The 25,895-nt window shown below is 41.5% G+C and overlaps 1 protein-coding gene across 2 annotated transcripts in view; it reads right to left on the reverse strand.

The window, feature by feature from the left end:
- DAB2 (DAB adaptor protein 2) overlaps nt 1–22,560 on the reverse strand; it is a 128,981-nt gene extending 106,421 nt beyond the window's left edge. Inside the window, exon 1 of one of the 2 annotated variants that reach the window (XM_084783767.1) lies at nt 22,459–22,560. The gene's annotated coding sequence lies outside the window, so the exon portion shown is untranslated. The remainder of the gene's footprint in view (nt 1–22,458) is intronic. The other variant, XM_084783768.1, reaches the window with a different exon arrangement.
- Nucleotides 22,561–25,895: the final 3,335 nt, after the last annotated feature.

Genomic DNA, 25,895 nt, shown 5'->3' on the forward strand with positions numbered 1-25,895 from the left:
AATGTCACAGAGTTGGAAATTGCATAGTCGTTTCCCAAACACCAGATAATGTGCAATCCTTTGTTCTAATTGCAACCTGTGATCTGCAAGACTGGGGAAATGATTGGTCCCCCTTAGCGAGAAGGAAACGGAATCGTGAGGTTTTGGCCATAAATTCTCAGAAGAGCTTGTTTTAGGAGTTCACTGCTTATGAGTGGGTGCTTCCTCTGATCCCTGAGTCATACTGAGGCTGGCTTATTTCTTATTTCACTTATTTCTTCATTTTGCATGTTGCTCACTGATCATCTGCTATGCACTAGACACTTAGACACTGAGCCAGGGACTTTGCTCAGTGGGACAATATTTGTCCAGCCTAAGGAAGAAGTTTCTCCTCAGCATACCATGAAAAGCAGTCAGAAGTAAAGCAAAAGCCAACAGAATAGATAAACACACTATGTGAAGTGATTAGAGAAAGAGACAAGCTAAGACTGACTCTAGTTGTTTGGGACTGAAATATTAGAAGTGTACAGTGGTCCCTGTTAAGTGCTTTTCTGAATAATACAATCTCTTGGTCCCAGAAAGAGAAGGCTAAACCCAATGGACAGGAAACCCGTTTTGTTTTCTGATCTTGAAATAGGTAGATTTTATTTGGACAAAACTTGTGATGATATTGACCATTGCTTTTTCTTGAATTGATACACTACCTCAAGAAAAGAAGTCATTCAAGTGAGGTTTCAGCAAGGATCTTGGGCAGCAGTACTGATCAACACTAACTAGGCATATTTGTAAGTGAAAATATTTATCTGGCTACATTGCAGACTTAAGCCATAAATGACACAGTGTGTTCTATATTTGCATGTTGAAAACAACTCTTCTTGGTTGATTTCACCTCCTGGGTTCATCGTCACTAGCCCATCCCACTCATTACTGGCCCCCCCTCACATTCTGATGTGAACAGTCTGATGTGTTTATGAGGATGGCTGCTGTATTGCGTCTGGTGAAAACCATCCTATTTTACAGCCTCGAAGATGATGTAAGCACTTATAAAGCAATTTGAAAGTGGTTTGTAAACTCTAAACCATTCATAGTGTTTCCCTATCTACTACTTTAAAAATACTTTTATTAATCTTTAAGAATTGTGTACAATATATTTAATCGTATTTACTCCTATTCCTCCCTCTAACTCCTCCCAGAGATTCTGTCGACGATTATTGAGGTTTTAAGGAAGCTCCGAGACTCTAAAAATGTTTATGCAATCATCATCCAGTCAGATCACATGGTCTGTTTTTGAACCATAAAGTGTTCAGCGTGGTTTTCAGCTAGTAGAGAAGGAAATACAGTGAATTACATTGCGGGGGTAGTCCTGCTATTGTAGGCACAGTGAGTTTGCCCATAAAGTAGCTAGCTCCTGGCTGCCTTGTCATCACTACGTTGCACAGGCAAGCTTTGAACTCTTGACGGTCTTCTTGCTTCAGTCTCCTCAGTGCTGAGATGCCAGTCAGTGCCACCTTTATGCCAGCTTTATGCTTCTCTTCTTCTCCCTTCCCCTCCTGTCCCCTGTCCTTCCTTCCCATTTTCTCTGGTCCCCCCTCTTCTTCCCCCTCCTCTCCTCTCTTCCCTTATCATTTCCTCTCTTCCTCCCTGTTTGCTCATCTTCTCCTTTCATCTGTTTCTCTGTCTCCTCTCTTTCCCCTTTCTTCCTCCTTACTTTCTTCCCGACCTGATGTTTTGCTATGTAGCCTATCCTGGCCTCCAAGTCACTACGTAGCTTCAGCCAGCTTCAAATTCACAACCTATCTGCATCACATCCTGAGTGCTCCGACTGTAGGCGTAGGTCACTATGCCCTGCTCATTTTTAAGCATTTTCTTTTTATTTAAACCATGTTAGTTAAGGCTCTACTAACATACTGGAGCCGCAGTGCAGTGTTGGAAGAAATGTTTCAGCCCTCTAGTTCCGTAAATATGCCCGAGATCATGCGCCAAGTCTGACAGATTGATGGATGCTCATTGGAGCTCTGTGCTAAGAAATGTGCCGAAGCCGCTTCTGGGGAGAACAGAAAGTTTAGTGTACAAATGAGCAAATGGCTGTGAGAGAAGCTGCCACGTGTCTGTGTGCACTACACACATTCATCCCAATCTAGTTCTGCCTTCCACTTCACAGAAACTTACCTGAGGCCTGACAAACTGTCAGGGAGCCTAGGAGTCACCATCTCTGGTCTCATCACTCTAGGAGCATAATTCAGACTCTAGGCTGTCTCCATTACCATAAACACTCAGTCTGGCCTGGCTCCACAGGTCTGTAATTTGGCTAGTCAGGACTTCGAGGCAGGAGGATGGAGAGTTTAAAGCCTGCTAGGCACTGCGTATCTATCTCTTCAAAATTAAAACATCCCTCGCCCTGGGTATAAGGAGACTCCTAAGAATCAGAAAGCTAAAGGAACAATATGCAGGAAGCTTAGCAGGGCACAAGACTCAAGGATTCCCTCCACAGGGTTACAAATCGGAAACGCTGGAGAGTGGCGGGACTTGCCTACAACCTGCAGCTTTTAAGTCATCTCCTGTTCTCAGGGGGGCTTTTCGGTGATGCAGCCACCTGTTAGTCACTCTCGCTCTTGCAATTTCTCCCCCTCACTGTCCTGTAGGGACACCAATTCATTCTCTGGTTCACAAGCTACAAATGGGTAGAACATCTTCATTTGTCTCTTAGTCCTCGGTCAGACGCTGTGTGGAATGTTCACATTTCCCCACAAAAGTCACAGCTGAGCTACAAAGTGAACTCAAGACTAAACAGGGGAACTGAGACTCTGCCCTTCCCAAAATGGTGGGGAGCTGGGGTGTGGCTCTGTAGTAGTATTTACAAAGCCCTAATTTGGCTTTGTAACACCACAAACCACATCACCCTGGTGAAGACATGCAAGCAAACTTCTCTATATCCAAAAATCGTGAACATTAAATTCAATAGCTTGCAAGCCAGGACTCTCAACTAATTAATGAAGTCTGGATTAACGAGTTTTTATGACACAGGCAATGAAAGTTCCTTAGGCTTTTTTAAGAGACTCTGTGTGTGTGTGTGTGTGTGTGTGTGTGTGTGTGTATCTTTAAGTTTTTCAAAAACTACCACGATATGGCATGAAATAGAAAGAGTGAAATAAAAACTTGCTTTTATAAACTACCACGCAGTGGATTTACAGCTGACGCAGGGATCTACAAACACTGGCATAGAGGATTTTTTTTTCTCTTTCTTCCGAGCAAGCGGTGGAATGTAAAGGAAATGTCTGAGAAACAGCTGGAAATGATTGCTTAGCATTTTCAACAGTGCTGTGAAATACTGTGAATTTGGCGATCTCTCCAAAAGGCCTGGGACCACATCCCTCAGAAGATATGTCTGGGCCTTGGGCTAAGCTCTTCCCCTGGCCTTTTCTTGGACTAAAGCTCATGGACTGACTTTAATGATGACGTGGACTTCTGACACTGGAAAGGAAATCCTCTCTCGTTTCCTCTCTTGTCCACTTTCTCTCCCTGCTTTACCTGTTTCCTCGTACATTTGAAACATTAATTAATTAGTCAATTAACTTGAGATGGTCTTGCTAGCCCTGGCTTGTTTGGAACTTCTAATCTTATGAGATCCTCCCTTCTGTGCTGGGAATAAATGCTTGTCAGACCTGGCTCCTCCTCAGCTTACAGCAATCATGTCTTCCAGGACATAATGTTATGACTTTCATTTTAGCATATTATAATTCATAAATGCAACCACTGATAGAGAACCGTGATTCCATTCTGCACACACAAGAAGAAATGTCAGTTAGCTCTCGATGCCTAGTCCCACCCAGCACAAGCCAGTGTCCATTTTATTCCACCCAAGATTCCTGGGCTAGTCAACTTGGAGAGATTCCCTGGGGAAACTCAATTCTGCAGACAAACACAAGACACCAGCAGCATAAACTGCAGCCCACACATGCATAGCTGGTGATGGCTGCCTTTGTCAATGTGAGTCCAGAAAGAAAATGTTCTGTAACTGTGAATGGTAGAAGTCAGAGAAATGAAGGAATGTCAGGGAAGAAAACCAAGGCTGGATGGGACCTGATAGCATTGCGGGATTGGTCCAAATACATCACCTATACATCGTGCCAGTTTTTGTTTGGTTGTCTGTTTTTGCCTTGTTTGCTTATTTTTGTGTTTTGTTTTATTTTGTTTCGAATCAGGGTTTCTTTGTGTAGCCTTGGCTGTCCTGTAACTCACTCTGTAGGCCAGAGTAGACTCCTCTGCATCCGGGGTGCTGGGATTAAAGGGGTGCACCACCATCCCGGCCATGGCAGGGATTTTAATTACAAGATCCCCAGCCTCATCACAGAGATCAGGGGAGATGCTCAGTCCTGGCCCCATCCAGATGTGTTAACAATTTACCTTTCACTCTGCACCATAGTGAAAGGATAACACAGCACTGGAATCATTCAACCAAACCAGGCCAGAATGAGGCCAAACCCCAAAACCCGCCCTCGGAGGAGGCATTAGCACAGATACTTTGATTTCCTCTTTTCTTCAAACACAGTTTTCTGTGCTTTAGGGGAATAATTGACCAGATGAAATGTAACATTCCTCTGTCTGCTATACACTTTAGATGTCTTATGTGTAAGGAAATCATATGGGCTTGCTTTGCTGATAGGTGACAAGAACACTGTCCAAAATTCCAGCGAGAAGCGTGGGGGAGGAAAGGAAGAGAATGCCTCCCTGGGTTCCGCCCACTCCACTTGTCTCCTTGGGACACGTTGTCCAGTGAACCCAGACACTCTATCCAATGGTAAGCAAAACAAACAAGCAAACAAAAACAAAACAAAACAAACAAACAAACAAAAAACCAAACCAAAACAAACAAACCAACCACAGGCAGAGATGGCAAAGCTGCGGAAGTCTTGCAAGTGTGACACCAGCATTTTCAGCGCTCAGAATGGATTCCATGTTGCAGATAATGAGTCTTGTGCTATTTCCTTCTATTTTTGCGGTTTCAAAACAAAATGTCTTTGTCTTATGGTCTGCCTCAGAGTGTGACAGCTATTCTTTGTGATAGCACGTATGAAGCTTGAACAAATGAGTGTTTGATTATGAAGTGCCAAAGTGCAATGCGAGAAAGCAACTGAGACGCACAATAAAAGTGTTTAAATTGGATGATGAGAAACATGCAGTTGTAAGTACACAGAGGATTAAAGCATCCCTCTGCTCTGGGAATGACTAATTAGGAAGCAAACGTTTTGAATTGCAAGCATGTGACATGTGACACACAGTTTTAGTGCTGTTTGTCCCTTTGCCTGTGTGCCTGCTATTTTATTTTTACACACACACCACCCAACAGAGATGTTTTTGTCAACGTGTGGTGCTACATCCTAGTAGGCCACATGATAGGATTATCTCACTCATATGGGGGAGGCCAGAGACTACAAAAACACCAATCCATTCTCAGGCCAAAAGTTTTGTAATGAATGACATCTAGATTTTTTTGGGGGGAGGAGGGTGGGAGACTAGTTTATATTTAATATATTACATTCTCCATTGTAAGGAGAAAATAAATAAAAACGAATAAATTAAGTAATAGTAATAATTGATATAGTGAATGTCAAAATATGATATTATGTAGACCAGGCTGGCTTTGAACTCATAGAGCTCCTAGTGCCTCTCCCTCCCAAGTGCTCATATTAAAAGTGTGAGCTGCTATTCTCCCAGCTCAGAGGAGGTTCTTAAATGATGCAAATTAGAGATTGCTCATGGAAATAAATAAAAATAATAAGCTAGGACAGCAGTTCTCAGCCTGTGGGTCGTGACCTCTTTGAGGGCCACATCGGATATCCTGAGTATCAGATGTTTACATCATGATTTACAGCAGTAGCAAAATTACAGATACAAAGTAGCAATGAAATCATTCCATGGCTGCAAGTCACAACAACATGAAGGATTGTACTAAAGGGTCCCAGCGTGAGGAAGGTTGAGAACCACTGAACTAGAGTTCTGAGTAAGAATTCAAATGGACATTCCTATGTCGACCTCGAAGAGAACAAGACTCACTTTTCAGGACCCATTTGTTCCCCTGTGTACTACGTTTGCCAAGGTTAGAGAAGTTACTATGTTGAAATATTTTGCTCTTTAACCATTTTATTTTATTTATTTATTTTCTTTTTTATTATTAATTTATTCATATTACATCTAAATTGTTAGCCCATCCCATGTATCCTCCCATTCCTCCCTCCCTCCTGCTTCCCCCCTACTCCCCTCCCCTATGTCTGTGACTGAGGGGGACCTCCTCCCCCTATATATGCTCTTAGAATATCGAGTCTCTTCTTGGTAACTTGCTATCCTTCCTCTGAGTGCCACCATGCCTCCCCATCCAGGGGACGTGGTCAGAGATGGGGGACCAGAGTTTGTGTGAAAGTCAGATCTCCTCTACTCAACGGTGGAGAATGTCCTGTCCATCGGCTAGTCTGGGTAGGGGTTCGAAGTTTACTGCCTATATTTTCCTTGGCTGGTGCCATAGTTTGAGGAGGACCCCAGGACCCAGATCTGCCTGTCATAAAGTTCCTCTTGTAGTTTTCCAGGACTCTCTGGATCCATCTATTTCCTCATTCTCCCATGCTTCTTTCACCTAAAGTCTCAACAGAATGTCCTCCCCTCTGACCCACTTTCCTGGTAGGTAAAGTTTTCCATAGGACGTACCCCTTGGACTAGTGTCTCGATAATGATGAATATATACCACTTAACTCTTTTTACTTCTGGGTGAACTCACTCATTATGATAATTTCTAGTTCAATCCATTTATCCACAAATTTGTTCCTGGGTACATTGAGAGTCACCCAGGCACCTTTGTAAAACCAGCCTGGGTGACTCTCAATGTACCCGGGAACAGAATGCAGTTTCAATTTCTGAATTTCTTCTCAAAGAAATTAAAAATAAAATTAAACGAAAGGAGGATATTTGACATACAGCTTGCCTTGTTCTGAACAATAGGTTTGTTTCTTAGGTTAATGATGTTTCCTAATTTTAGAATTTTCCTACATCAAATATTTGGCTCTCAGTCCTTTTTTATTTTCAGTCAATAAGGGTTTGCTTTCACAATGCAATTTCAAATCTCACACTGATGTGCTGGATTTTTTTTTCTTTCTTTGCTTTCTCTTAAACATTTTAAGATTGTGACATAATAGGTACACTCAGAAAGGATCAGTTGTATCAGTGATTGGCCTAGTGATTAGAAAGAAAGAGGATTCTGCCACTCAGACAATAAAAATGGAACCCAGAAGCCCTTTGCGATGTTTTTCCCTCCCACAATATCTTTTTTACCTCCACATATCGACTTTCATGGTAGCCATTTCTTTGTTTTTTTTTCTTTTTAGAATAATTTCATTACTTATGTACACATCCTCAGAGTCAGTGTGCCCCATCCTATGGCTTGAACTATGACATGGGACCCCACCTTGTAGATGGTCACTTTTGTCTGGCTTCTTTCATTCACTATTGTGAATCACCCGTGTTTGGGCCTGGAGCTGCTTGATGGCTTTGCTCTGTAGTATCCCAGTGTAAAGACATCAGCTGTTTAAACTATTATGATGAGCCTGCTGGGAGCTTTCATGAACTTCTCTCGTGGGTACATCTCTCGGGCATATGGTGGCTGAGTCATCTGTCACCTTTAGGCTTCAGATGCACTCTGTGACGCTGCACTCACTCTCACCCATATAGATGTGTTAACCTATGCATTCCTTGACTATGGATTTAATTTTCTTTTTCTTTCTTTCTTTCTTTTTTTCCCTTTCTTTTTGGGATTCTCTCTGTAGCTCTGGCTGTCCTGGAACTCACTCTGTAGACCAGGCTGGCCTCATTCTTACAGATATCCACCTGCCTCTGCCTTTTGAGTGCTGGGACTAAAGGCATGTGCCACCACCAGCTCCACTACCACCACTGTCACCACCATCATCACCATCCAGCATAATTTGCATTTCTTAGATTACTAAAGAGGTTGGTGATTTTTTACTGTCTAGTGCCTATGTACTTAAACATTTTGGGGGATATATGATGCACCTCTTCAAGTCACTTGACATTTTTGATAAAGCTGTCATGTTAGTAATTTGTAGGGATTCTTTTTATTGTTTTTAAACTTAATAATTTTGCTATGCATATATATTATATTACAACCTAAATAAATATGTAAATATTTTATACACAATAAATGCAACTATATGCGTCTTTCTTCATTGAGCTTTGAAACAGGGATGGTGAGACTATTTGAATCAACGTCATGACTGTCAGGGATTCAAAGAATAAAGAATGTGAAGAATTAGCCAGGTATGGTGGCACAAGTCTTTAATGCCAGAACTCAAGAGGCAGAGGCAGAGGCAGAGGCAGAGGCAGAGGCAGGCGATTTCTGTGAATTTGAGGCCAGCCTGGTCTACGAAGTGAGTGCATGACAGTTAGGACTACAAGAGAAATCCTGTCTTGAAAAAACCAAGCCAACCCAAGCCAACCCAAGCCAAACCAAAAAACAAGGGCTGGTCATAGTGGCTCATGCCTTTAATCCCAGCACTGGGAGACAGAAGCAGGTGGATCGCTGTGAGTTCCTGGCCAGCCTGGTCTACAAAGCGAATGCAGGACAGCCAAGGCTACACAGAGAAACCCTGTCTGGGAAAACACGCATACACACACACACACACACACACACACACACACACACACACACACACACAAGAATTATTGGCTGAGAATATAGCCTAATTGTTAGAGTATTTACTCAGCATGCAAACATTCTAAGCACTCTATAACCCGAGCATGCTGGCTCACATCTATAGTCTTCTCACTCAGGTGGTAGACACTGGAGGTCTGAAATGTAGACTCATCCATCAGTGCCTACAGAGTGAGCTCAAGACCAGCCAGGAGTTCATGAGATCTTTGTTTGAAAAGCCATGCTGTTATTTATGCCAGTGCTGTTTTGACACCACATCGCCTTCCTTTAACTACCAGACTGTCCATTTGCGAGCAAGTGAAGAGTGCTATGCCTCAGAAGGACAGAAGAGGGTTCTAGGCCCGTCAAGGAAACTATTGACCATCAAAAATGTCATGTTTTCATTTAAACACATGGCTCAGTGGCAGATCATAAGAGTCAAAAAGACTCCAGGTCCATCACAGGTCCTAGCTCTCCCTCAGCCATGTCCTTATATAATCCCCGTTAGCATAGGCTTCTTTATGGTAATAGCTCTCTATAGTTACTTTTCATAGTAACAATAGCACAATCTCAAGGAGATGACGGAGACTGTAGGCGTCCTGGTTAAACAGGAGCTACCTGAGGAGGAACACTTCTAGCTATTGCCTACGGGGCAGCAGCTTCGTCAGATTTCCTGGTCAGGCTTCCTGCCTGTGTGGGCAGGAATCTTAAGTCCAGAAACTTGCACTGTTGCTCTGATCTGGAACCCATCCTGTGTAAATGTCTCCCTCCCCTTCTTCCTGCTATATTTGTTTCAGCTTTTGGAATCTCTCTTTCTTTTTGAACCTCTGGTGGGATGCAATTGTTAATGGCCAAAATTGCTTCTCAGTTTTGCATTCCAAGTTGGATGTCAAATGAGAGTAGGTGGGGGGAAAAAGCATACTAAGATAATTTCCTTTTATTCTTTTCAGAAATCATTTTGTCTTCATGATGGTGTGAATAATGCATTTGCTATAAATCATTATAAATTATCTCATATGATTTTGAAAGTGAAAGTAATAAGATAAATTTTAAATTCAATTTTTCTTTAAAGAAAGGAAATGGTGTGGTACCGAATAAGTAATTCTAGAATAGATCTTGACCGAGTAGCAAAGCTGTGTCATTTTAAAGAGAAAGTTTGCCACTGAGATATATAAATAGGTACAAAATGGAGTCGTCAACCTGTGGCCTGAGATCATTGTGACCTTTAGGATTTCCTACATGACTGGCCTCTGGGCTGGTGTCTTGTAATTTTAGAAGATAAATACAACTGCATTTATGTTCTCTTTATGGTAGGGGATAAATTAGCTTGTAGTTTTCCTTAATGTCTCATTAAAAAGAGACATTATAACCCAAGAATTTTGGTTTCTTGATGTCACCACAGTGATCTGTGGATCAGAAATTTCAAAGAGATGCTAGAGTCGTCCAAGTAAACACTTTAAGTAAGAAGTTAATAGTCATTACACAAGAACTATGCACTAAAGCTTGTACTTGGTAGTACTGGAAAGGACTAAAAAGGAATAAATGAATGAATAAGCAAACAAGTAAATAAATAAAAGATCTTTTTGTTTTTAAATACTTACAACACTTGTCAATGAGTCAGAGAGTTCTGAAAGTTTAGCCTAGAAATGAACCCATCTTTCAGTCATCTTGAAGGAAATGGTGATGTCTAATGTGATAGTTTAGTAGTCTGAACAAAGAAAATAAAACTGGAAAAGAGCAGACTCAGAGAGAGGGAGAGGGAGAGAGAGAAAGGAGAGAGGATGGAAAAGAGGAGAGAAAGGAAGAAGAAGAGAGGAAGGGGAAGATGGGGTGAAAAGAAGAGAGAGAAAAGAAGAAGAGACTACCTTGGCTCTTGTGACTTTATTGTGCTTGTCCTCAGCTATCATGATGCTCAGATGTACTTCATATGCTTGGCCTCTAGGGGGTGATCTCATATGCTTGGGTTTGGGGGTGGGTGATCATATATGGTTGGGTTTAGGGGGGTGATCTCATATGCTTGGGTTCTAGGGGTGATCTTAGATCCTTGGGTTCTAGGGGGTAGTCTCATATGCTTGAGTTCTAGGATGTGGTCTTCTCTTCTAGATTTCCCTGTAGTCCTCCATTTGGTCAGTGAGAAGAGCAATTTTTATGCAGTAGGAAATGGGGAGTGGCTAATGGCAAGATGTTGTCTTCGACTAGACCGAATAATTGTCATCACCTCATGACAGCACACTTTTCAGCATCCACTAAAGAGCAATATGAAGTATTTGTAATAGATTCAGTTCAGTAGGATGAAAATGAAGTAAATGGTTGAAAAAATCAAATTTGATTTAAAATTATCCACTGAGGGAAGATACACTGAAATCACAAATTAATACAATTGTCTACTGATATTAGAACAAAGAATAATATTCATAAAGAATGTTGCAGATTAGCATTTAACATAGAAATGAAGGCATTTAACCAATATTTATGAACTGAAATATAATGTGGTTTTGGCATCTTTAGCTTCATGGTACTTCAATTCAACAGGAATTTCAGAGCCTACATTGTATAACTAAAAGTTTAATTTTATAAAGATGGTAGCTTTTGCTTGAGGGGGGAAAAGGAAAAGAAAAGAGAAAGAAATTGTATAATAGCTAAGTTACAAATTGAATGTTGTAATGAGCAAAAGTGTTAGAAACACATAACATAGTTTTAAACTTTCATGTCTATAAATCAGTTTGAAAAAAAGAACCCTTTCCTACAGACAAAGTTCCTAAGTGAAAACTTTTCCAGAAAAGTAAAAAAAGAAAATCAAACATGACTATTTTGTTTTGTCTTTGCCTTTTAAGTTGTGTGATTATTTAAAACTAGTGTGAACATAAACTGGTATAGCCTTTTGTAGGGTAAGTTGTCAGTACCAATAAAAATCACTGTTTTCCACTTTTGTTCTGTAGACCATGGGAAAGTGACACATATGTACAAATCTGTATGTGTGTAATAATGCTCGAAGCATCAGCAGAATAGCAGTTCAAGTGTTCACCAGTAATTGTGGTCATAGCAGGAAGGTCTTAGAAGGGTTAGGGAGTTTAACTTTAATGTTTATATTATAGTCTCTTGTTTCTAAGATGTGATTTCATTGTGAAGTCTTAGTTGCCCTGGGACTCTCTTTGTAGACCAGGCTGGCCTTGAACTCACAGATACCCACCTGCTTCTGCCTCCCAAGGTCTGGGATTAAAGGCACATGCAGCTCAAGTTTACATCTTTTTGAATGTTTGTTTCAGCTTTTCACAAAGTATGCATTTGTTTACTCATAGGGATTTTTGAAAGTGACAGTGTTATCTGAGGTTCATTGTTAGAGGCCCTCAGAAGTACCATTGGTTTATACTTATTTATTCATTATTGTAAGCTTATTTTTTCATAGTACCGGAGATGGAGCTCTAGGCTTCTGAACTTTCTCATGGCTGTACAGTAATTAACGTGATGGCATCCAAACAACAGGATTCCAGAGTGCCACATTGACTCAGTTATCTGAGGAGTCCATATTTGGAGAAAAGACTCTATAGTACACACTAAAAGCAAAGTCCTCCAATCCTCCCCAAATGTAAAAGTCAGTCCTCAACAGCACCGGGGTCATAAGAGTCTGTGAAGACTCTAATTTGGTAAAAGAGAATACATGTATACTTCCACAAGTGATTTTTGACACATGACTAGGTATCCCAAAATTTATATCAAATATCACTCTGACAGTTACACCAAAATCTCTCCCATGGGGAGACTAATACTTCACTTATCTATATGGAGCTAAGTACTGTTTCCTTCCTGGGAGGGGCTGATGCCAGGAGAACAACAAGCAGAGGGCATCAATGCCAGACAGAGTAAGCAGAACGCAGGCAACACAAGTCTGTTTCTTCAGTAAAGACCACTCAGGTATGAAGCATCATCAGATAGCCATGACTCAGTCATCCTCTTGAGTGTTCTAGGGATAACTGGTACAAGTGAAGGGTGGATCAGGGCAGTTGCCCATTCTTGAGGCATCTCTCCTGTGCCCCTGGCTTCTCAGCAATTGGAAATAAATATCTATAAGACCTCTAACTTATCATCTGAGGAAGGATTTAAAAAGAGAGAGAACCAAGGGCTTCTGCCCATACTGTCTGGGCAGAAGCCCTTGGTTCTGGCCTGGACTCACAAAATAAAAAAAATCATAAACATCACACATCTTCCATTCCGTGGAAGAATATGTCAGTAAAGGCATCATGGGACCTACAGTCATAAGAAGACATGGATATTAAGTTTACGGTATCTACTTTGATTTATAGTGAAGATCAGGACCACCAGACTTTAATATCTCAGACATTAACTATGACATACTAAGACCAGGCTGGGGTTTAAGAATGATATTCGTGCCTGGGGATTGAGAAACAGAGTACTGTAACTCAAACCAATCATAGAATTACATTCATGCTGTAACCACAGCAAGTAAGTGGAGGGATGTGTTCCAGAATGAAAGAGAGTGAAGTATCAAAAACAATCTCAAGGGAGATTTTTAAATATGAGTACATAGGAAGGATCCTAAGTATGAATAACGTGTGTTCCTGAGGAAGATATCAGGGTGGATGCGAGGCAGACATATGCCACAGCGGGGAAAGTGAGTACCCAAGACAAACTTGACTCAGCTTTTGTACATCCTACTCATCTTCCATCATGAGTTCAAAGATAAACTCTTGACAGAGCTTCTCCTAGTTCTGTTCTCCAGCCTGTGACTCTTCTGGGATGGAAAGTTGGAGACGTCTTGGTGGCATTAAAGATGGGAAGTCAAACAGAAATACAAACACAGATAGGGATGGAGAGATGGTTCAGCCACTGAGAGCAGGTACTTCTCCTGCAGAGGACTTGGGTTTGGTTCCTAGAACCCACAGAGTGGTTCACAACTGCTTGCATCTCTAGCCCCAGCTGATTTGACACCATCTCTGGCCTCCCTAGGCTCTTGCACACATAAATACATGTGCGCATTTGTGCGTGCACGTGCACACACACACACGCACACACACACGCACACACACAAGCACACGCACACACCCCTTCCCCCCTTAAAGCAGAAACTGAGAAGTGAGCTCTAAAAGATGATTTGTTCTAGGCAACAAAACTAGAGTGCAATTAACATATAAAATAGTGATGGTGTGCATTTGTGGATGTGTCAGTATTAAGCTGAGAGAAGAGAGGGGATTGGTGCATCCATGAAGCTCAAATAATATAGGCCATAATATCAAATTGGGAGGAGGGTGTGCAATCCTGAGTGTGTGACTGACAGAAAGTTTGCAGAGCTGTGATTCCACTTTTTTTTTTCCTTTTTGTCTCATTTTCCTCCCCTGAGAATTTGGTTGACAACTAAAGCTTTCTAATATACCATAAAGTGGCACTATGAGCATGTGAATAAATCTACACACAGAAAAAAAAAACACACAAAATTAGATGTTACTGAGAACACAGGGACCATATGTCAATCAGGCCTATCACAAGTTGCAGCAGCAGCACAGTGGATCTTCAAAGGCTGATTTGTCTCTGTTTTGTGGATATAGCATTATGAGGAAAGAATCATGCACTTGCCTAAGTGATTACAATCCTACCGTTCTCAGACTCATCAGATAAAAATCACTGAACACACTTCAATCATGTGGGGTAACAGGAACAGCCACAACAGCAGAAAGTTATTGTAGGATCCATGTTTCCTGCTTTGAAAATAAACTCAGCTTAGCGTCATCATTCATCTCCCATAATGTCTCCAGCATTGCTGGATCAGTATTTACATACCAGCAGGAGATTATTATCTTGGAATAAATAATACGATGTCCTTGGGGAGATGTGGTCTTCGTTACGTGTTACACTTTTGCGGGTTGGGACACTTTTCGTTGGAGCACTCAACATAAGAACAAAAGAATGTTATAGAGAAACTGCCTTAGTATATTTTGAAGCAAGACTCAAAAGTTTGCTAGAATGTTCCTAGAAAAGTTTTGTAGATGTGGAGCTCTAAGGAAGAGGGAGTAGCAAGCTGTTGTTTTTCTGAGGTCACTATTACAAATCCTTCTATTAGAACCCCAAGTCTCCTTAAGCACAGCAAAGCTTTCAAAGAGTTTTTCCTCCTGACCATGCCTGAGAGAGGACAGTGACATGCCTACCATGACAGCAACCCCCATGATCACTGTCACGAGTCCAGAGAGTCCAGGGAATCTCTGGCCTTAGCAGGAAATCATATAGATATTCCAAAAACTCAATAAACAAAACAAATAACATTTAAGTGCCACATTTTAAAAAAATCAACATAAAACCCTATGCTGAGTGAAATCTTGTAAGAAGCTAAAAAAAATGGATACATTAAAATTCAAATAAAGATATGCTTGGAATATTGTTTTATGAAGTTGAAGTTGTGTTGTAAAGAACATGAGTCCACCCAGAAAGACTTTCAAATCTAAGAGAAGACCAACAGAGCTGCTGAAGAAGGCTTGGGAGTTCTCACTGAGCAGCAGCGAAGGAGATTCTGGGTGACTACAGGCACATACAACTCATTTTATTTTTAAAGTGCTGTGCAAGAAAGATTTGTGTCTTTGACTCAGGCACACTCTTTCCTTTTCTGCAGTCCAATTGCTAATCTTGGGAGGAGATGTGGGGCACATCCCCCTCTGCCGCCTCTGCTTTCAAAGCAATTTATGCATATTTCTTTGAAACCAGCAGTGCACTCTCTCTGAGGGGCTGAGTGTATACTTAAGTAGACATGAGCTCAAGAGGCAAGATGTTTATTTCAGTAGAAGTACCAGCCCTTAACCACATTTCCCCTAATGTCTGATACATAGGCTGTGGCCAGGGAACGTGGGTGGAACCCTGTTCCTCTTGAGAAGGCACAGTGAGCTCTTCTGGGGGTTGTGACCTTGCCGCACATGTGGTTGCTGCTAAGCCTCCGCCTATTTCGATAATATATGGGTGGCTCACTGCCATACCCTGTAGGTCCACTGCCAGGACGTGGAGGGTAGCAACCCTTTCTCCACCAATTTCCAACCCAAAACAACCACGACTTCTCTGGGCATTCAGTCCATTACCTTCTCCCCAAGGACACTAGAGACCGAGAGGCATATGAATCGTGACAAGGCGCATCCCAGGCTGAGGCCTGAACAGACGATGTCTCAGCCGCCTTTCACGTTCTTTCTGTGAGACACTCAGAGTGAATGGCCGGGCTCTGCTTCTCCTCTATTAAATTTAAACATGAGCTATATGGCTCTCCAAGTCAGCAGTTTAGTTTTTGATCAAAGCCAAACCTGATTGTAACTTAGTAGGGCAGTGTATAGGTGTTCTCTCGAATTAATGTCTTCTCTAAAAATAGCCACAGCATTGTGCATGCCACTTTTTTTTTCAGTAGCAGATGAATAGATGCCATCTGTACCCAGGCCTGCAACACAGGGGCATCCATGTGACCAACACATGTGGTGGAAGCATCTCTCTTTGGTGACAGGACACTAAGAAGTCCTTACTTGCTGTTGCTTTTCTTTAAATAGAATATTTTGTCGATGTATATGAAAACTTATCTAATGTTCTTTCTTTTTTTTGTCTAGAAAAACCCACCTCTAGCAATATATCTTTTCAAAATACAAACACACATGAGGAGTAGGATGTAAACATGGCTGATTTGAAGGACCATTTATGAATGGAAGCCATCCAAAAGCCATCAGCAGGAGAGAGACTTGACCATCATGGTGCAATCCTTTATAGGATGACTGCTCTTCTACTTCTATAGGGACGAAGTGTGTCTATACAAACTGACATGGAGAGCTGTTTATAATAAGTAAAGACAAATGAAAATATCCTAAATCACATTAGAATTAGCACAAGGCAAGGCTACTATGTCCTTTTTTTCTTAGGCAAATACATAAATATTATCAATCGGGCAAATATTTGATGCATCTACCTTGATCTAGACTGTAGACCAGTACACAAGAACCAGCCCAACACTGGTTGGGCAACATGTAGTTGAAGTTACTTTGTCCCTATGATGCCGATGATGTCAAGGCTATACTCTAGAGCTGGCCCACATCCATCTAATGATTGTCCTGTTTGACACAGCGGTGAAATCATAGGAGAAATGTGGTTCAAACACAAAGAATATACTCAAAAATTATGCACACAAATTTCTAGAGAGTGCAGATAGATGGAAACGAAGAAGTGAAAGAGATTTTAGATTTCAATTTAATATGGGTGATTTAAAATTTTTCATAATTAAAGAACAAAAAAAGAAATGGCATAGGTTAAACCAGTTAAGGGAAGGAACTACATTTGGTAAATAACACATTTTAAAAGTAGTTTTTGTCCCCGTCCCCATTTGAAATATTCAAAAACTAGTCACTTTCTCAAACCCAGTTTTTCTCTTTAAACATCTTCTTCTTTCTAGATAAGTAGAAATGATAGGCTAGATTAAAACTTCGTATATTTGAAAGCCCCAGCTATGCAGTTTCCTAAGTGCCCTGTTTTCTGTTGTTTCACCAGGATAACATCTCATTTTTGTTCAACCTCTAGTACTCACTTTTCATTACTCTCTTGGTTGCACTGACTTTGTTTAAGATTATACGCAAAGATGTGCCAAATGGCATGACCCATTAAGAAGAATCTAGAATGTTCCAAGTTTTGAGCCTTGCACCAAGTGTTTTTAGTATCATTTACTGTTTTCATGTGTATGCTTGTCAAAAGCAATTATCCCTGATTCAGCAAAGTCCAATGCTTTCTAACAAACGGTCAGGAGGGTAAACAACTCATTTACACAGAGGAGTTGGTATTTTCAGGCTAGCCTCAAAGGAACATTTCCAAGAGGCCAGAAAAGAATTCAACAGAAAGGAAACAGCAGGAAGACCCTGTGCATCTCTGCAACTCAGCAGTACTGGTTGCCAATACCAACATCATAACAGTTCAGAGCCCAATTTTCTGTATTTTGAAATGGCTTGCAGAGCTTCCACCAAGTGAGTCAATCCGCCATCAAACCTGGCTTTTCTCTTTGTTACTAAACTTTCTATTCCACGGCACCTCAGCTAAAGGGAGCACGTTTATGTTTCTGAGAATAAATCAGAGTGGATGATGGTGACCTATATGGAGGAGTCAAACTTTGACTTGCACCCCAATTGTCTGGAGTACCTAAGATGCAGATTTCCCCAGAGTTATCATAGAGTTACCCCAGTGTCTGAGGTTGGGCCTGAAAATCGGCATTTTAGGTGAGTTTCCAGGTAATCCAACAGCTGCTTTTCTGGTGTCCACATTTTAAGAATCACTGTGGTGGTGGGTTTTGGCTACTAGGACTTTCAGTTTATAACTATATACTCACACCTGCCTCTCAAATATGACAGAACCCCAATATTAGTGGCAAGGCCCTTGAATCTGATTAGCCTAAGAAGTGCATGCAAACACCACTCTTATAGTGTCTGTGTTCACAAACATGGCACTCATGGGTTCAGACCATCTTTTATATAGATGTTGCTTATTTCTCTGAAAACCTGTCCTCATTTTTTTTTTCTTATTCTACTGAATTAATTGAAGCTAGTAGGTATTTCGGGGCTAAAAAGAGTGACAAACTCTGCATTCCCTGATCCAGCATCCTGAAAATTGGCTTTTAACATGTTCCGGTCTTCTGGCACACAGGGAATATGGAGGAGACACGGGTGCTTTGTACTGTTTTATTCTTTCTTTAATTGAATAGGTATATTTTTAGTCATCGAAGCCAAGTCTAGTTGGCTTTATTTAGAGTTCGACAAAGTCACTGTATTTCTGATAGATCTCTTCTGGTTCAGCAACTGGGCTGGTTAATTAATAATACTTTTACTAATTAAAAATGAAAGCTTTACTCCTAAAGCATCCACTGAAACCTTGCCAGGCAAAGTGGGAATGTCTAACTCCCAACTTATTCAGCAAATCTTGTGCCAGACGTGGTGTTAATTGTTTTATGCATACTTGTGTGTTTTCTTTTTATTATGTTATATTGAAATGGGCAGAGGTTTAATTTTCACAGCAGCTTAGTCAAATTGGTTTTCAACTGAATCATACCCATTGGCAGCATTTTCCAGAAAGCTGAGCTTTGCCTCATGAGAAGCCAAAGGCAACTCCAGTCACTACTGAAAATGTCATGGACATGGAAGGGGGCAGCTCTGTCGCTAAATGCACAGGTTACAAGAGCAATAATAATTCATCTTAACCATGAATTTGGGGGAATGCAAAATCAGAGTACAATATTAATTCTATAATGGTATTTGGTTTTTATGGATGCTTTTGGGACAGTTAGTGTTTTGATTATTTAAGCAATGCCGGGAAAAATACAGTTATTGAGATCACATCTATACTAAGATATACGAAGAACAAAAGAGTTGTTTCCTTAGGCCATGAGTCAGAATATTTGAGTAAGTATTTATAAGAGAAAGGGGTTGGGGGAGGGAGGCAGAGAGGGAGAGAGCTAGCACACTGGGAATCTCATCACATAATGGGAAGACTGGCTCTCCTAGTTGAAAGCAGGTGCTTTTTGGCCCAGCCCTTGTCCTTCTTAGCTACACAACAGTAACAAGTACTTCAACCTTTCTTAGCTCATTGAGTTATCATCTGGGAAAGGGAGCCAATGTATCTTCCAGAGCTCACAGAGTTTTTGTAAAGGTCATACCTAATCTATATGAAGCACCCCTTCATGAGAGGTTGTATCCGTAAGACTGTAGGTATTTGTAATACCTATTGCGTATATTGCAACTCCACCCTAAGAGTTTGTGAAGCCAAGAAACATTTCCATTTCACTCTCTATATCTCCAGAATCTTGCCTGATCCTCGGCACAGAGAAGGTAATATATTAAATGAATGTGCCATACATGGTAGCTAACCACACATTTTAATAGGACCGGCCTTATCTGTATTTGAAGATGCACAGCTGGTCATTTCTGCAGACTGGCATCATTTGTTTGCATATGGAACAAGGGCGTCAGAAAGAGACCACTTGCCATGTGAGTGAGACATACGCTCTTTGTGCAAAGAGAAAAATGCACCACTGATTTCACTCAGGAATCTGACAGAGCTGGATGTACACAAACAGGATGCTCAGGTGCTGTGAGACACCCAAGCTAATTAGGAGCTCCTTGATGGCAGTGACTGGTCAAAGCTTTAAGCACGTAACGATATATGTTGGGAAGAACCCATCTCTATTCTTGCAAGGACCCTGCTGTTCGAGATTACAGTTCTCCCCGTCTAGATAGCCATTCTGAGCTCAGCTTTAGATGGAGGACTCCCTCTCCCCAGCAGGGCCTCCTACTCTCTGTTTCACCTCATCTGGGGAGTGTCTTTAGGCATAGATGCCCCAACCACATCTGATATACGATCTCTGACACAATTCCCCGCGAGCTCTCCCCTCCCTGTGCCTATAGGATTATTAGGTACTGTGCTCTCATCTTTATGATAGGACCATAATGGCAAACACAAATTAAGCATCCTTGGAGTGCCTAGTTCCAACCAGTTATGTACACCTATCCTGGGAGTGCCCATGACCCCCTCCCCCAATGATTATATAACCATTGTTCTCCCCGGAAAAAGTTGAACGAGCTCCCTAAAGTGGTTCCCAGAGGTCATTTCCTTCGTGATACTGGCTTTCCAAGCTGTGTGCCATGTTCTCTGCTCCTCCTACCTTCATGGGATGGTGGCCAACAGCTCCCCCAAGGAAAAGGAGACTCACGTTCTATGATAAATTTTGGAATATAGTTGATAGCTCCCTTCCCAAACTATCCATCCAATCTGATTGACTTTCATGTCAGTCATATCAAGTTATGAAATCCAGCTTGTCTGCCTTCTAGCTGTGTAAGTTAACCAGCCTTTCTGATCCTTGATAGATTCATTAATGCAGTGAGGATAACAGTAGAATCGAGATGCCATGTAGGATATGGTGTTACATTTGATGCTGCATGGAAAACACCTAACATATGTTCACTATAGATGGCTACCTACAGTGGTTAGAGGTTGGGAAAAAAATAGTCTGACCATGACACACTGGACAGAGAGGCATGGGTTGAGCTCAAGAAATGGGTTAACATATGGATCAACAAAGGAGGATTTTTGGTTTCTAACAATAGAAGAGGTAGCCCAAATGCATTTTCATATGTATAATTTCATGTTAGGACAAACTGGAGAAAATCAATGGAAACTGCCTATGATGTTTACCCAGATTAGCTGGTATTAACGTATTTTAACTATTATGTAAAGTATGTGTATTTTTCATATCTTTCTAATTACAACTTAGGGGAAATGACAAAATATATTCAGAAGTAGCTGATTCCTTTGTGATTTGAGCAGATCAAGTTCACTGTCACCATTCATCTCACTGATGATGTTGCTACTTGTGCCTTTTCCACTTTACCACATCCACAGACAAATTTAGCATTTTCCATTTTTTGGCTATATTCCACCTTTAGTGATCTTGCATCCTGTCATGACATGCCACAGCATATTCAACAAGCAGAAAAGCAATTGATTTATGCCTTACGAAACAGAGTCTTGGTGAAGCTAATCCATAAAATGGACTAACATTGTTGGCATGCCAAACTGTAACAAAGAAATGAGCATGCGCTGGTGTAAAAGGTAGACCAGTTGACCTACCTTTGGCTTACATGTATCATATCCCTACACATGTTTCAGTCACTTCTTACATTATTTGCCGTTCAGTCTTGAAGAAGCCATTCACAAACACATGTTGATGCAATGTTTATGGTGACATGTACTGAGACTGCCATGAAACCAATGCTCACTTAAAAACCATGTCAAGAACAGCTAGAATTACTTTGCATGTTTGTCATTAATTTCCTTTCAGATTCTTTTGTTGTTGTTGAAATGGTATCTTGCTCCGAGCCCCAGATTGGTTTTTCCTATACAAGGTTTACAAGTGTGCACAACCATGCCCAGTGTCTGCACACATTGTAACAAGAATATGAAGCCAGGAGGTAGTGACACATGCCTTTATTCCCAGCACTCTGGAGGCAGAGGAAGGCAGATCTTGGAGTTTGAAACCAGCTTGGTCTATAGACATAGTCTATAGAACTATACAAAGAAAACCTTGTTTTGGACACCCCCTCACTACAAAAAACCAAAGAATTTGAAACTAACTTAAATTTGGAGATAGACGTAATGGATTAACATTGAAAATAGTGCTTTTTTTTTTTTAGCCATCACAGGCGGCATATCTTTAGCTGAGGGAGTGCTCAGTTCTAAGCCAGTATTGTCAAGGACATTAATGGCATGTATAACATAGTATATGAGGGCGGAGACCTTTTTTTTTTTGCCCCCGTAGAGTTTAAAACACTGAGCATGATGCCTGCCATCTTGTAGCAGCTCCATGATAAATGAAGGATCAAATGCATCTAACAAACTGGTTCTGATGATGCGTGTGCTTATAGAGTGGTGGCCAGTGAAGTGTGTTTTACATGAACGCTGCAGAGAGCACCTCTGTCTGCAGCCTTGGGTGATGTTCATCTGAATCTAGAACCGTGCTCATTGTGAGCATCTACTCTGTGCATCATCTCTGAGCTCTACTCCAACACCGTGACTGAGCACAGTATGTTAGCCGAGGATGAAGAATTTTAACACAGAGTGCTCTCTGGGAGAAATTGGACTTTCCAAAAGGGCCAAGAAGTTTCTACTGAGCTAGCCAAGGTTCGCTCAGAATTCTGATGCTATTGGAGACTTTTCTCCCTAGTTCCCTTCCTTCCCATTCTCTTTCCAGGGCACCAGGCCTACGTTACCATGGTAAGGGATCTTCTTACCTTGTCTTGTTTTCTCTCCCCAACAAATCTCTTGCAGGTGTAATTCTGTTTCAGTGTTGGCTAACGAGAGCACTGGCACAACATGGAAATGTATGGCAGATAAGTCGGGGCATGGGAAGTCTGTCTTGTGCGAGGTTTAAATTTAACCTGCTTAATCCAACCCTGAAAACTATTTTCTAAGAATGATTAAGGTGTCTTCGCCATGTCAGCAGAATTATTACCAGTCTCACTCAAGTGTTCTTAGGCCCAGACTTACCCCTTAGAAACACCCTCTCCCGTGACTGCCACCAGAAGAAGATTCAAGACGAACAAACCAGGGAAGTGATTTCACTTTGAAAAGAGAAAAAAAAATAAACTTTTATCACGCAACTATTTCATATTTAAAATCCACCTATAGAATTTTGTACACGTCACACGTATCAACCTTACATGTCTGTTTAGAACACAGAGCCATGTTTTTCTTTGAAGATCCAGGCATGTAAGCCAAAGCTTGTTCTGTAAGAAGGCTAACCATCCCTGCTTGGAGTGCTCTGTGGCACGGCAACTATACATGACTAATGTATCATCAAAGTGGTTGTTTAGAATCTGAATGTCTACCTGACTTTGTCATCCAACCTCACATACTAATTGATGCCTGTGTACAGAGTCTTACAATTCAATCCAACTAGTTATTTAAGAATGGCATCTCTGCAGGCTGAGAACAAGCTGGGGGTGCCATACGTGCTTGTGGACCAATATATGGGCAGCTGAACTCCTGACACAGAGAAATGGAGTCAAATGGAGTTTCTAGTATTAAGGTCAAGACGTTTTCAGCAGATGCAGTTGGTTAATAAAAACGAACAACTGAAATGCAAAAGATGATATTTGTTCTGGAGTTGAAAATGCTTCTTTCCAGCAGGCAAGGGAAGGCCATTACCTCAAAGGCCTGTCTTGCCAGGTCCAAGTTGTTCCCAGGGAGCTCTCGGGAGCCAGCAAGTACAATCATGAACTGGAATAACACTTACTGGAAAGGGAGAGGGAGGCCGCCTGTTGGATGGCTTTGGAGTGATTCACAGCAACAGTTTACAACATTCTCACAGAATTTTAAACTATTCTCTGCCTTGAAAATATGCATGTGTTTTTACATATGGGGCAGAAAAGGACAAAGGAGGAACAGTGGTTGGTCCCAGTATATGTATGTGTGTGTATGTATGTGTGTACGTGTGTGAGCTCGCACGCACACCCCCCCCCCACATCTCCGACCCCACCGTGTGCCTGGCTGGCTTTGTCCTTGGTTTAGATCTATGCAGCTCCAGTTTCAGGTGTTAAGGACCCCACACAATTTGCCCTTTTATTCTGCTCTGAAATTCTCCTAACTGAGTCATATGAGGGCTCAGGTGCTGACAAGCTGGGTGCTGTCAGGAACTAGGATTACAGGAAGTCCGTCCAATTACTGAACTGTGGTCGTTCCATGTGTCACAGTAAGGAAATGAAAGTCATTCATTGTATGAGTCTCTGCTCCCCATCTCTGGCAGCCTTAACCCTCCTTCTCATTTCTGACTCGATAGTAATTCAATAAGCCAATGTTTCAGCAGAGATGCTTAATGTTACTATACATGCCATATAGTAATCCTGACATTTTATTTTATATTTAAATTTTTAGAAATTTAAGGTCTTATTTTAAGAATTGCATCATCATAGACCCATAGGCATACATAGATCATAAAACCCATGAACATAAAGCAGGTCTTTATTAAACTCCTATGTACTTTTAGGAACATCAAAATCGTGGGTGTGGTAGAGCAATGGTAAATTCATCAATCAAATAATGAACAAATCCTACCACCTCCACTGCCACCGAACAGAGTTTGCTAAAGTCCCCAGCTCTGGAGCTTATCTGCATTTTAAAGCACACCTGAGAGCAATCTATCATGCATCAGCTCTACATTGTGGTCTCTGTTTGGTAAGAATAAGATGTTTTTACATCCTTTTCTCTTACTAATTTACACCACAACACAAATGATTTCTTTCTCAATTGTCCGCACAGTTTCTTGAGCCCAGCTAGGCCTGCCTTAGTCTCCTGAGTGCCAAGATTACTAGTGTGTGTGTCATACACAGCAATGCTGCCTTTTCTCTTTCACGTTTGAAATGGAATGCTGGGCCCACCAAGCTACATTCTGAGGGCACAAAACGCAATTTGTTTATTTTTTAAAATTCTATTTGTTATTACTTTTGAGGGTGTAAAATGTGTTTGTGTGCATGCACAAGGATGCATGCAACACAGCACACATTATGAAAGTCAGGGAAGTTGGGTGTGGTGGCGCACGCCTTTAATCCCAGCACTTGGGAGGCAGAGGTAGACAGATCTCTGTGAGTTCAAGGCCAGCGTGGTATACAAAAGAGAGTCCAGGACAGCCAGGACTGTTACACAGAGAAACCCTGCCTTGAAAAACCTAAAACAAACAAACAAACAAAACTAAAAAAAACCCAAAACCCCTTTCAGGCAGAAGGTGCCGGTTCTCCCCTTCCGTGGTGAGTCCTGGCCACTGAAGGCAGGCAGAAGAGTTACATGGGAAACAAACTGACCCTTCTCAGCCATCTTGCCAGTCCGCGGGCAACTATTTTTAAGTCTATGTACAATACTTTCTGTGTGTACCTGATCACAGTCACCTTAGCTTCCCTGGGGGTTCTGTGACACTTCTTCCTGTGGCTGCTTTGATATGGTCTTGGCCACAGCCTCTGCCACAGTCTGCAGCTAGTGTTTGGCCTCATTTCTGTGCTAAGAAAGCAGCTACTTACCCTCCCATCGCTTTTGCTTCCAATAGCCACTGTAATTGGATTTTTTTTTTTTGAGACAGGGTTTCTCTGTGTAGCCTTGACTGTCCTGGACACACTTTGTAGACTAAGCTGGCCTCAAACTCACAGCGATCCACCTGCCTTTACCTCCCGAGTGCTGGGATTAAAGGTGCGCGCCACCTCTGCCTGGCTAGTTGGCTATTTTTATGTATAAGCTCCTACCTTCTACACATAGCAAAGTCCTACTAAGGAAGAGGGAACGCTGATCTTGTTAGCTTCTTCTTCTACTTATGAGCGGTGCAATTATGATACAACTGCTAGACTATTTTCCTGTCTCTAAAATCAGAGTTGGATTAGGTAAGCTTATAGTATTGACTTCCACTGCGGTTCTGTACTTTTTAGAAAAGCGATAATTTCCTACGCATGTATCAGGTTGGGTTGTCTGACTGTCTCACTGCAGCTGTTTGGCTCAGTTGATTTTCCAATCCGTCTGTTGGCTGCCTGTTTGGGAGATGTGTATCTCAGTGTCTGGAAGGTTATTTGCCGGCTACAAGAGGCCAAGGAAGAATGCGCAAACCCAGGGGGAAAGGTGGAGCCATGCAGGACGTCAAACGCAAATTGGAAGTATTGGTAGGAGCCACACACACACAGTGCTAAGTCTA

This window comes from Acomys minous, assembly GCF_964271855.1.
Source record: "Acomys minous genome assembly, chromosome: 5".
NCBI classification, from domain to species: Eukaryota; Metazoa; Chordata; class Mammalia; order Rodentia; family Muridae; genus Acomys; species Acomys minous.